This window comes from Choloepus didactylus, chromosome 4 (assembly GCF_015220235.1).
Source record: "Choloepus didactylus isolate mChoDid1 chromosome 4, mChoDid1.pri, whole genome shotgun sequence".
Classification (NCBI taxonomy): domain Eukaryota; kingdom Metazoa; phylum Chordata; class Mammalia; order Pilosa; family Megalonychidae; genus Choloepus; species Choloepus didactylus.
In genome coordinates this window covers 106838855-106852572 of record NC_051310.1, presented here as the reverse complement: position 1 = coordinate 106852572, position 13718 = coordinate 106838855, and the positions used below count along the sequence as shown (strand labels likewise).

Below are 13718 nucleotides of genomic sequence, written 5' to 3'. Positions count from 1 at the left end.
TAATACCTAGGAAGAAATAGCTTGTGTAAGTGACAGCACACATCAGGAAGGCTTTTGAGTCAGGGGAATGACATGATGACAGCAGTATCTTGGGAAGATAAATTTCACAGCCACATGCAGGACAGATTACCTAAAATCACAACATTAGCCTTTCTTATGCTTACACACGTGGGAGTGAGGGGCATGATTTAAAAGCTCATAAATAGGATCTGTGTTTTAAAAAAGGGACTGGTGGAAATTAAGAATTTCAAGGTTCCACCAAAGAAGGTGAAGGAGCAGGGTTTATCCAACTGGCTTGCATGGTCTAAATATTTATGTACACAAGTGTATATCGTTAGTACAGTCACTTAGAAGGCATGTATGGGCATCGTATCCATCAGTGCCCTCAGTGCCCTACCTTTTGGCTTAAAGTTGCAAGAAAAGGGAAATTCCGTGCAGGCGTGAGAAGTATTCATCTGGCTGCCACCTGAGGTATTGTTATGGAACACATTGAGTTTGACAGATAACCCTGTTCTTAGCCATCCTTCAAAGGAAGCATGAAGGAGCCTTCATGTTTAAATATTTCAGCCAAATCTCTTCCTTCTGAGCATGCATGGAACACAGTGTCTTTATTTCTTGGTGAAGTAAATATTCATATTGAATGCATCTTATGGTTAGAAGCAAGAATAAGAAGGAATCATCTTTATTTAATTTCTTGGTCTTTCTAGTCCCAACAAGCCTGCTCTTAGTTTGGGTAATGACATCTCCCATGAAACCTGATGATTTTCTTTGAGTCATAACTTTCCAGTTTGGTAAACCAACAGTTTCCATTCCAGGGAAAACAAATGACAGAGCTTTCTTTCAGAGAATAGTTTTGGGCCTAGGGTTTTTATGGGAGGAAAGTTTACATTATAGATTGCCTTCACTTGGGTGAAGGAACGCTGCATGAAGGGGCTTTGGGAGAGCTGGCAAATAAAGAAGCCATAGGAGATGCTGCAACAATTTTGTTAGTCCTTGTGGGTGGGGAGGTGTCTGATTATAAGTACAGCCCAAATGGAAGGGTCTTGGGGAAAACCAGAGAATGGGTATCAGCAACTCTGTGTGGCCCATGGTCAGCCATTGATCAGGCCCTTTCTAACAAGTAAAGAAGGGTTTCCATTGGCCTTAAAGGACCATGAGAACCAGCAAAGGAGAAAGAGCCGAAGCTCTGGAACCACATGTTCCTTCATTTAAACTCACCATCACCACTTCTGCGTGGTCTTTGACATATTACTTACCTTCTCTGAGCTGCGGTTTCCTCATCTGTAAAATAGGAATATTAATTCCTACCTCCCAGTGTTGTTGAGAAGTAATGAGCACAGCCTGTGTAGGGTGCCTGGCCCATGATGAGTGCTCTGTCCACAACAGCTATCACACATGCATGCGAGCTACCTACTGCCTGAATCCCTGGGAGATACTTGAAGTTCCACTTGTGTCTGTTTTATATTCACATTTCTTCAAAGACTGATCCAACATGCTGTTGCTGTTGGCTGTGGCAGCCTACTTTGGGTTCTGTCTAAAATGAACCTAATTCCTTTCTAATTTTTAAGGTTTTTCTATATTTGGACTCCAAGGAGAACCAGGAAAAACTAACAAAAGAAAACACATTTTTTAAAAATAGAGAAGTTACATAAAATTTCTGGGAATCTTGATCACCGTTGTCCCCAAACTTTATTGAAATGCAAATGGTTCATGGCAGGCAGTTACCTGTTACAACTTTGGCTTCAAACATCACTTGCAAATCATGTGTAAATAGACATAGTTTCATAGGTGGATGGTGCAAACAAGCCTGCTTCCTCTGTTGGTGTAGAAACGTGTGGAACTTGTGTGAAAGAAGGGATCTCACAGCCAGATTGCCCAAGGGCAGATCATTAAAAGGAGGCAGAGACAGCTAAGATTGTTCCAGCCCCTGCTCCGAGCCACTTGGCCATGTTCTCATTTAAACCTCACCTATGCATTAGGCTTTACTGTTCTCATGTCCCAGGTAAGAAAACTGAGGTTCAGAGAGATAACATCACCTGCAGGTACAGGGTGCATTAGGGATGCTCTTATGTGCACATCTGTCTGTTGGGAAGGAAAGGGCACATTGGTAAAAAGACTTTCCTGCTCTCCAGTACTAGAATTCTCAGGAGAATGGGTTTGTGAACCCCTTTCCCCATTAAAAATATCACAGAGAAAAGCTTTCCAAAGATAGGATTTCTTTTCATTTGCATCCAAAAGGATGATAGTCTTGTGTTGTCTTTGTTTTGACTGGATGGGAGAGTTGGTATCATTTGGGGGTTGATGTGTAACTTGACAAAAGAAGAAAGAAAAAGGAGTAAACAAAAAGTGACCCAAAAAGTCAAATAATCCCAGATTGCAGCAGCCTGAGTCTTCCAGGACACATCTGAGAATGAGAGAGAATTATTTTCAAATTGGCTGTCACGAAACCCACAAGAAGCACAAACTCTCCCTCATCGTGTGCTCATTGACCTTGGATTGTGTGGTGAAAGGTGTCGGACCATGGAGGGGCTGAAGGCAGACCACCCCAGCCATGGCCGGCTCTGCCACTTTGTGACTGTGCCAGCTTGGTCAAGTCCCTAAATCTCTCTCAGGCCTGGTTTCCTACCATAGAGGATTGTTGTGGGGATTAAATAAGAAGAAGGATATAATGTCCAAGCAATGCCTGGACATTGTACATGCTTGATATAGGGTAACCAAACTGAGTCATAGCAATTTGAATTTGTATGGTGCTTTATGGTTTACCAAACCCTTTCCTAAATACTCTCTCTTGCTGTCCTCCCAGTACCTCTGTAGAGTAGATACTGTAGTATGAGCAACACTATTTTACATATAAGAAGACAGACCCTTAGAGCCAGTGAGCAGCTATCCCAAGGCCATACAAAGAGGGTGTGGCACAACTCATACTAAAACCCAAGACTGTTGGTCCAGAAAATGCAGAGAGACTTCATTTTCTCTTTAGCCTTTCCAGGTCACAACAGCCAGTGAGTTAGGAAGTCAGGAGAGGGCCTGACAGCTGCAAGAACTGACTTCTGACAGCAAGAGGGGAGACAGAGCCGTAGTCCTGGGCAGCTGGAACCATTTCAGGTAGGGAATGACAGTCCCTCACACCTCAGAGCATCCCTGAGTTATCTACAGTGGCCGTCAGCAAACAGCCCATGAGCCAAATCCAATCTACCCATCTGTTTTTAAAAATACTTTTATTAGAACAGCCACGTCCATTAGTTTGCATATTGTCCATGCTGCTTTCATGCTACAACAGCTTAGTTGAGTGGTTGCAGGTGATTCTTTATGACCTACAAAACCTCAATTATTTACTGTTTGGCTCTTTACAGAAGAAGTTTGCCAACCCCTGATCTAAAGCAACTCTCTTCGCACATGAATCACCTGAGGATTCTGTTAAAATGCAGATTCTGATTCAGTAAGTTCTGGGGTGGGCCCCAGATTCTGCATCTCTAACAAGCTTCCAAATGATGCTTGGGCTGCTGGTCCATGGACCACACTTTGAGTAGCAAGGGGCTGGACAAGATCAAATAATGCTCGCTAGCCTTAGTTTAAAATACAAAATGCACAAGAGTATAAAGTACACTTTAGAAGAATTCTCGTCCAAAAAGCTAAAGTAAAAACATTTAGGGTTTGAGAGGAAAGTTCCAATGAAAGAAGGAAAGAGAATTAATATGACTAGATTCAGTGAATGAATTAATGATGATTGAAATCCACAAACAAACCCGTGCTTAAGAGGACTCCATCAAAGCCTGTCCCCTAGTGAAACCTTTGCTGAGACTGACAACCTACTATAGTTCTTCCAGCTTCCCAAGCCACAACCTCAAAGTCATCTTTACTTCTTCACCCTTGATTGACCATCAGACTTTACTCCAATTGCTAGTTCTTTGAGAATAACATTGGTGTGCCCTTCTGCTCATTCTAATTCCACCACTCTGTCCAGGTCCCCAACACTCTTTGCCCATCTTATGCAGTTATCTACTTCTTCTCAGCCTCTGGTCTCTTCCATCTCCAATCCACTGTCTGCATCTGCCAAGAATCTTCCAAAAGTAGCATTTCAGTCTGCCATCCCACACTCAAGAATCCTTAACCTTGGGATTCAAGATCCCATGCTCTGCAGCCAGCATTTTCTCTCTTCATTTCCTACCGCAAGATGGCCAGTCCTCTCAGCAACCCTAGAGACTTCCCATGACATCCAAGCAGCCCATCTGACACCCAAAGTTTTTATTCATTTACAATGATTTTGAAATATTTTCTTGAACATTCTGGAAATAAAAGACATGACTATTCCACCCATGTTTTTCAATGCACCACAAAAAAAAATTTCAAAAGCGAAAATCATATCTTTACATCACAGAAACTTACACATATGAACACAATAAATATGCAGTCGTTCATTCATTTAAGTGTTTAACCATTGTTTCTTGTCCCTAAACTAGTAACTTGGGTGTTTACCCTTTCATAAGGGTTTCTAGGTGCCGTCTTACGGACAAAAATGTAAACAGGCCCTTGGAGATGGGCTGCGTGTCCAGAAATGAGTCCTAGGCATGAGCCTCCATCACTGCCTTCTGGTCATGGGACTCCCCTCGTCCTCCAAGAGCCTTCTGTTGTGTCCTCCATCTGCAGACCCAGGAGGGCGTGTCAATCAGCCCGTGAGCAAGCAGCCCCTATCCTGGAGCAGAATTTATCAACCCCGCTCGATCGTCTCTTTGCTGATAACCTGGCTTCCAGAGCTCGGCCCCACAGAGTGTAGACAGTGTCTCTCTGCTGCTTTCTGTTGGAAGCTTCCTGGTCCTGCCCCTTGACAGCCCAAACCCACAGCCTCTGACAGACTAGTCCCCTATGGGCAAGAGAATACTATGCCATACAAAAATATGGATACCTTATTTTTATAATAGAACAATTTTTATAATTCATTCCAGACTCCCTCCCCACCCAACCCCCCACTCCCACTCCCCCCAAAAAACACACATTCCACAGCTCGTTAGGGAGAGAGAGCGTGAAAGTGAAGCATCATCATTTTAGAGTTTGGGACACCCCCACCCTCCAAGAAAAGACAGTCCTAGAGGAGGGGCAGGGGTGGATATTCTTTTAGAGCATGTGAAATGTTTTGGTCTCAGGGCTCCTTTCTTAAGGTTTGTAAACAGCTGCAGTTGATTCTCACCCAATTTTATTGCACAAAAGTGTCAACATTTTCTCCCAGTGGAGTCACTTGGTAAGGTGCTATTCTCTAATGGAATAGGATGAGGTACTGAAAAGTGACTACCTTAAGCTTTATTAAAACCAGATCACTAGTTTCACAATTGCCTTCATTAAGGAAGCCAAAATACCTTGTATCCCATGAACCGTTTCTTCTCTCCAAATGAATGGCATTGTCAATTTGTTTTCCACTGATTCCTGTTTCCAATTTAATTTTGTCTACATAAAGCCAATTCCTCTGACTTTAAACATGACAGGTTTCTTCACAAGCAGAGCTTTTTCTTTTCAGAAACAATTTAGCATGAGAAGGGACCTTAAAGATAATCCAGTTCAAAATGCAAATTGGACCTATCACTTTGATCTCCTGATTCCTCAACCAGCTGCTTTTGAATTCAACAGACCTCATTAAACATCTACCACACACACACCAGGTACTGCTCTCTTTCTATTATAGACCTTGTACATGCTGAAGTTAAGCCAAAAGGCAAGCTTAGAGACACTGGTGGGTTAGTGGTTAGTTTGATGGCCGTGAGAAGCAGTTTTGAAAAACTGGAAAATTAAATATCTTTAGCTCATTAGCTTCTCTGACATCCACAAAGTATTGTTTTGCCCTTCTGTGGAAGTGCCATTGTTTGAAAGTTTTCTGGGAATTTGTATTCCTAGGTGCCCCATGAACTGTGGAATAAATGAGAGCAATTGAGATAAGGTGATTTTGCTCCCACAGGGGACATTTGGTAACATTATTGGTGGTCACAGCTGGGAGTGGCGGTGGGGGGCGTGCCAATTGGTATCTAGTGGTTAGAAGTCAGGGATGCTGCTAGAGGCCGTCCAGTGCAGAGAACAGCTCCTCAAAACAAAGAACCATCCCACCCCAAATGGCCATCGTGCTAAGGCTGGGAAGCCCTGGCCTAGAATCATGAGGAATAAGAGCAGGTGGGAAGGTAAGCTGCTGGGCTTCCAACCTCGGCAGCCACCTCTTCTTCCAGAGCAATTCTGGTTTTCTGTTTTACTTACTGGAGTCCTACATGAAGTTTTGTTTGAAAATTATGTTTTTCTGCTTAAAAAAAAACAAAAGTTGAAGCCTTTTTTTGCTTCAGTTTTGCACAGTTGACCACTGTGCTAAAAGAGGCCTTCTGTTTCATAGATGAGTAGTATTGGGACACATCAAATGGCTGTGTGTGATGGGGCTACAGGATGCAAGCAATCTGGGGTAAACTTGGAAGCATCTGCTTGAGCTGCACAAGACTCTGTACACTTCCCTCTCAACAGTCACATGCTGTACTGAAATGATTGAAATTATTGGGTTGTGTCTGCCTTTCAATTTAGAGCAGAGGTTGGCAACTTCTTTCAGTAAAGACCTAGATTCTCAATATTCTAGACTTTGTGGGCCATATCATCACTGCTGTGACTCCCTAACCCTTCTGATGTAGCGTGAAAGTAGCCATCGACAATAAGTAAACAAATGGGGTGTCTGGGTTCCAAAAAGCATTATTTACTAAAACAAGTGGTAGGCCAGGAGATTGTGGTTTGCCAGCCCCTGATTGAGACCGTAAGTAGGAGCCATGGTTGTTTTATCTTCACGTCTTCCTTGCCTAACACTGTGTTGGCACATAGTAGGGGTTGGCTCAGAAAACATTTACCTAATAGAACTGTTCTAAGCATCCATCCAGCGGGAACTAGTGCTAGAAACTTTTATGAGACTCACAGCTGGAAGACAATCCATCCAGGCAATTTCCATATATTGTTTAACTGTCTCCCTGTGCTGGACATTTAGGATGTTTCAAATTTTTTATTAATGATAATACTCTGACAAGCTCCTTCACAGAGAAATTGTTGGCCACATTTCTTATCATTTCCTTTGTGAAAATTCCTAGGAGAATTACTGGGTCAAACAATATATATTGCAAATTACTTTCCAGGAAGGTGGTATTGATGTACATTCCTAACAGGGAGAGATGTTTATCATATGCAGAGGATTTCTTTCAAAAGAATGTTGTGAGTAAAAGGTTTGGCCTCCATATGTGTTTCCAAGAATTAGATCACCATTAACATAAGTAAATTGGTGTTAGCTACTAATCATTTTAATAATATTCTTCCACACGGTTGTGACAGCATTTATCCTGTCAGTGTCGTCGTGCCAACTCATTGAGGCTACCTAGCCCATGTGTACATTGAGCACACAGAGACATCTGCTTCCTGTTAAAGAATCAGAGCCTCCACTCTGAGTGCCCATCACCAGCCCACTCTACCGAGATACACAGAGGCCTCGCCTCCCTGTGAAACTCACCACCAAATATGTCATCCAGATTGCTCACTTCCCTCAGGAAATTTCATTTACTTTAATTTTGGCACACAATTAGAGGTAATTCTTGAACGATTTCTCCTGTGATCGCTTGCAATGTATAATGTTGTCATACAACATGTTGGAAAAATCAGTGGTAGATTAGTAAGGCTACCTGGCTAGGTGTAACAGTGAGAAGTATCTCCTTTGAACTGTAGTATATGGTGAGCAAAATCATAAAATAAAGATAGAGCAGGAGACAAGTGTTCTTTCTGTGTTTTTTCTATAGGTGCTTTATGAGCAGTAAGAGTGAAAAAACTACACAAGGTGTCTTGCGTTTCAGTGAACCTTGTCCTTTTCTTAGCTCTTGAGATTTTTTGGAATTTATCCAAATGACAATTTTTCTAACTGAGAAGTAATAGAAAGTGTTATAAAAATGGGGGTTATGTCTGGGTGGTGTACGATGATGAGGTTTACTTTAAAGGGGATTGATTCCAGATGAAACCAAGTATGTGAAGATGATGATATTGAAAGCCAGCATTTTCCAAGAAGCCAGCATGCTGCAATGTCTTCCATGTGTATCTCATTGCATCCTCACTATCTCCATTCACACATAAAGAAACTGAGGTCCTGAATGGTTAATTAACTTGCCCAAGATCCAGAGCTCAAAAGTGGCCCCTTAAGTGTCCTCCATCCACTGATGACACCGTGATGGTGCCTCTCAAAGGGTTTGGGGACCCAGGCCAGCAGTGTTTAGCCCTCCACATTATAGACACAATTGACCAGCAGCCTGAGATGCAAGATAGAATGAAGGCCAAATTCCTTTCTGGACACTGTCCTGTGAAAGTTGGTAAGAGTGTTTTTAGAGCCAAGCCCAGGGGGAAGTGACCCATCCAGCACTGCACAGCAAGCCAGAGTCTGAGTCAGGCTTAGACCTCAGGTCTCCTGATTCCAGTCCAACCTTCTTTCCATCAGGCCAGACTGCTTTTCCTGCTAAATGACAGTCAACTCCACTTATCAATCACATAGCCATGTTCTAGAGGAGAATATCAGCTGCTTTTGAAAAATAACATAATAGTACATGAATCTGCACATGTGATAAAATTTTGTAGAATTGTATACACCAAAAAAGTACATATAAAAACTGGTGAAATCTGAATAAGGTCCATACTTGATTGAACACTGTTATACCAGTGTCAGTTTTCTTGTTTCGACATGCAGTATAGCTATATAAGATATTATCATTGGGGGAGGTTGGGCGAAGAGTACAAAGTAACCCTATACTGTTTTTGCAATTTCTTATTAAACTTAAACTATTCAAAATAAAATTCTAACAGAAAGAAACACAATAGGAATATGAGCTAAAATATTAATTCACTTACTGCTTGTAAAGTTACAGTGTTAAAACACCAATATGGAGCCTCTATGATTGGTAATATTTATCCTTCTGCTGGAGGCTGACATGTCCTGACTCCACATGGAAGACATGGAAGCTTGCATTTAAGACCTCCTAGGCCTCGCACTATGCATCTCTTCTTTGCCACCTTATTTGACTATTTTACAGTTCTCTAGGACAGCAGTTACCTTACGGAATTTTGTTAGGTAGAGATGCAAATAATCTCTACTCAGTGGAACCAGTTATCCCAGAGATTACAGTGCATGGTCTTGTTGGACGTTAACTACTTTTGTATCTAACCCAACAATCTATTACATTGTCTATATATCACTATCTTCCCAAATGCTCTTTGGAAGAATTCTAACATATCACCAGTTCCTTCGTTAGTTAAGTTAAATAAAATATTCGTACGTGCTTTTTTTAAAAAAAAAACAAAACGGCCAATATGGGACAGATCCATAATGTGGTTGGTCCTTCATGGCATTGCAATGCCTGAGTCGCTTCTGGGCCAAGCTCTCACCAATATCCTCTAGTCACGTGGCTCTGAACGTGTTCTGCTGCACGTAGTTCACTGCCACCGTCCAGTCTTTCAACTTCCCTCATTGTCTCACCTGATCCTCACAACAGTCCTGTGCAGGAGAAGGGACAGTGGTCAGATGTGTACTTGCCCACGGCCTCAGTGGTAAAAATAAAGGTCTTGAATGTGCATCATCTGCCTACTTCTCATCCTGGGACTGCTCCTCCTGCTTTGTGAAGGAGCAGGGGTGGTGGTATCTGACAAGTCCATGGCAACCCAGTGTCTCAATAGCTTCTTTCACCCCTTAAAGAAGGTTCACATGCCCCTGGTTCTGACTTCTGTCTTGAGGAAGAAGCCCTGGGTACGCAGGGCATTACCTTTAGTTTTAGCACCGCTTATGCAGCCAAAGGCTTCACTGAAATCAACCTCTAGGCCATTTGAACTTGTACGAGGTAAAACTGCTCCAGCCCTCCCTCCACATGCCTAGATTCATTCAGAGTAGCTATGCCATGCAGGAAATCTGGTAGGGAATCCATCAAACTGTGCAGAACATTTCAATATAAAATGATATTTAAGATAAAGTAACATTTTCTCTGTGTTTGTCTGAAATATTCCAGGGTTGTGTGATTTCCTTGCAGTAATTCCATTCTAACTGGACTGGGGCCGAGGATTGATGCACTGTCTGTCCCCATCTTTGATGGTTGTTTCGGTTTGCTAAAGCTGCTGGAATGCAAAATACCTGAAATGGATTGGCTTTTATAATGGGGGTTTATTAGATTGCCAATATACAGTTCTAAGGCCAAAAATGTCCCTATTAAGGCATCAGTAGGATGATATCTTCTCTGAAGAAAGGCCAATGGCATCCAGGGTTCCTCTGTCACATGGGAAGGCACATGGCCGGAATCTGCTGGTCCTCTCCTGGGTTTAGCTTCTGGTTTCCATGGCTTTCTCCAAAATGTCTCTGAGCTTCTGTCTTAGCTTCTCTTAACTTCTCCCAGGGGCAAACTCAGGATTCAATATCTTAGCTTCTCTCCAAAATGTCTTCTCAGCTTCTCAAGTGTCTGGGTCTGTGTCAGCTCTGGGCTCTCTCGCTCTCTCTCTCTCTCTCTCTCTCTCTCTCTCTCTCTCTCTCTCTCTCTCTCTCCCCCTCAGCTCTCTGAAGGACTCCAGTAAACTAATTAAGACCCCCCATTGAATGGATGGGGTCACATCTCCATGGAAATAATCTAATCAGAAGGTCCCACCCACAATAGGTTTGCACCCACAAGACTGAATTAAAAGAGTGTGGCTTCTCTGAAGTACATAACAGTTTCAAAACAGCATAGTGGTACTTTCATTTTTTTAAAATTACTTTTTACTTTGAAATACTTTCACACAGGACAGTTGCAAAAATAATACAAACATCATACAGAGAACTCTAACATACCCCTTCTCCCCAGATACCCAGATCCACCAATTTCAACATTTGCTACATTTGCCATATCATGTTTGTCTATTTATCAATTTTCTGAACACTTGAGTATATGTTGCATACATCATGCTCCTTGAACACTTAGTAACTCCATGTACATTTCTTAACAAGGATATTCACTTATGCAACCACCTTAAGTACAGTTATCAAGTTTAAGAAATTTAACATTGATACAAAGCTTACTGTCTATATTCCAGATTTTTCATATGTCCCAAGAAGTTCCCTTTGAGCCTTTTCTCCTCTCTTGCTAAATCCCATCCAGGATCATGTTTTGCATTTCTTTTTTTCAAATTGTGGGAACATATATACAACATAAACTTTCCCCTCTCAGCCCCTCCCAAGCATACCAATCAGTGGGATTAATGCTATTCACAACATTGTGGTATCCTCACCATCTTCTGTGTCTAAAACTTTCCCTCTCCCCAAACAGAAACACTACACTCATAATGTGTTAACTCCCCATCTCCCCCTATCCCTCCCCTGGCAACCTGTGTTCTAATTTCTGTCTCTATGACCTTGCATATTCTCTGATATTTTCTTTGTAGTTACCATGGTGCTTAAATTTAACATCCTAAATCTGTAGCAGTCTCATTTGCTTTGATACCAACTTAACTTCAATAGTGTACACAAAGTACAGGCATATATTGTTGTTTTATTGCACTTCCCTTTATTATACTTTAAATACTGCGTTTTTTACAAATTGAAGATTTGTGGCAACCCTTCATCTAGCAAGTCTATTGGTGCTATTTTTCCAAAAGCGTGTGCTTATTTCATGTCTCTAGTATCATATTTTGGTAATTCTTGCAGTATTTCAAACTTTTAAATTATTATTAATCTGTTATGGTGATCTGTGATCTTTAATGGTACTGTAATTGTTTTGGGGTGCTATGAACCATGCCCATATAAGACAACGAACGTAATCAATAAATGTGTGTGTTCTGACTGCTCCGCCAACCAACTATTCCCTCATCCCTCTTGATCTCTTCAGTCCTCCGTATTCCCTGAGAGGCAACAGTATTGGAATTCGGCCAATTAATGACCCTATAATGACCTCTAAGTGTTCAAGTGAAAAGAAGAATCATGTGTGTCTCTCACTTTAAATCAAAAGCTAGAAATAATTAAACTTAGTGAGAAAGGCATGTTGAAAGCTGAGATGGGCCAAAAAACTAGGCTTCTTGTGCCAGTAGCCAAGTTGTGAATGCAAACGCAAAGTTCTTGAAGGAAATTAAATTGCTACTCCTGTGAACACACAAATGATAAGAAAGCAAAACAGCCTTAGTGCTGATAAAGAGAAAGTTTTAGTTGTCTGGATAGAGGATCAAACCAGCCACGACATTCCCTTAAGCAAAATCCTGTTCCAGAGCAAGGCCCTAACTCTCTTCAATTCTATGAAGACTGGGGGAGGTGAGGAAGCTGTAGAAGAAACATTAGAAGCTAGCAGAGGTTGGCTCTTTTAAGGAAAGAAGCCAACGTGACAACAAAAAAGTACAAAGTGAAGCAGCAAGTGCTCCAGAAGATCTAAGATCACTGATGAAGGTGGCTACACTAGGCAACAGATTTTCCCTGTGACAAAATCGCCTTCTGTTGAAAGAAGATGCCATGTAGGACTTCCATAGCTAGAGAGGAGTGGGCAATGCCTCGTTCCAAACTTCAGAGGGCAGACCGAAGTCCTCTCGTTGGGGGCTAATGCAGCTGGTGACTTTAAGTGGAAGCCAGTGCTCATTTACTATCCTGAAAATCCTAGGGCCCTTAAAAATTATGCTAAATCTACTCTGACTATGCTCTGTAAATGGAGCAACAAAGCCTGGATGAAAGCACATCTGTTTACAACATGGTTTATTGAATATTTTAAGTCCACTGTTGAGACCAGCTCAGAAAAAAAGACTTCTTTCAAAATATTACTTTTCTGTGACAATGCATCTGGTCACCCAAGAGCTCTGATGGAGATGTACAAGATGAATGTTGTTTTCATGCCCGCTAATACAATATCCGTTCTACAGCCCATAGATCAAAGAGTCATTTTGACTTTCAAGACTTATTAAGAAATACATTTCATAAGGCTGTAGCTGTGATAGTGATTTCTCTGATGGTTCTGGGCAAAGTCAATTAAAAACCATTCTCGGTGATGTTAAGCACATTCATGATTCATGGGAGGAGGTAAAAAAAAAAATCTACAGTAACAGGAGTTTGAAAGAAGTTGATCCAACCTCATGGATGACTTTGAGGGGGTCAAGACTTAAGTAGAGGAAGTAACTACAGATGTGGTAGAAATAGAAAGAGGACTAGAGTTAGTAGTAGAGCCTGAAAATATGACTAAATTGCTGCCATCTCATGATAAAACTTGAACAGATGAGTTGCTTCTGAAGGATAAGCAAAGAAAGTAGTTTCTTGAGATGGAATCTACTGCTGGTGAAGATGCTGTGAACATTGTCGAAATGACAACAAAAGATTTAGAATAGTACATAAACTTAGTTGATAAAGCAGTGACAGGATTTGAGAAAACTGAAATGCAATTTTGAAAGAAGTTCTACTGTGGGTAAAGTGCCATCAAACAGCATCATATGCTACAGCGAAGTCTTTCATGAAAGGAAGAGTCAATCATCATGGCAAACTTCATTGTTGTCTTATTTTAAGAAATGGCCGCAGCCATGCCAGCCTTTAGCAACTACCACCCTGATGAGTCAGCAGCCATCAACACTGAGGCAAGACCCTCCACCAATGAAAAGATTACAACTCACTGAAGGCTCAGATAATGTTTAGCTTTAGCAATAAAGTATTTCTTAATGTATATGTGTGTGTTTTTTTTTAGACATAGTGCTATGGCATGCTTAAT

General features: G+C 41.5%; 1 protein-coding gene across 1 annotated transcript in view; it reads left to right on the top strand.

The window, feature by feature from the left end:
• THSD4 (thrombospondin type 1 domain containing 4) overlaps positions 1–13718 on the top strand; it is a 685670-nt gene that overhangs the window by 535138 nt on the left and 136814 nt on the right. The window lies entirely within an intron of this gene.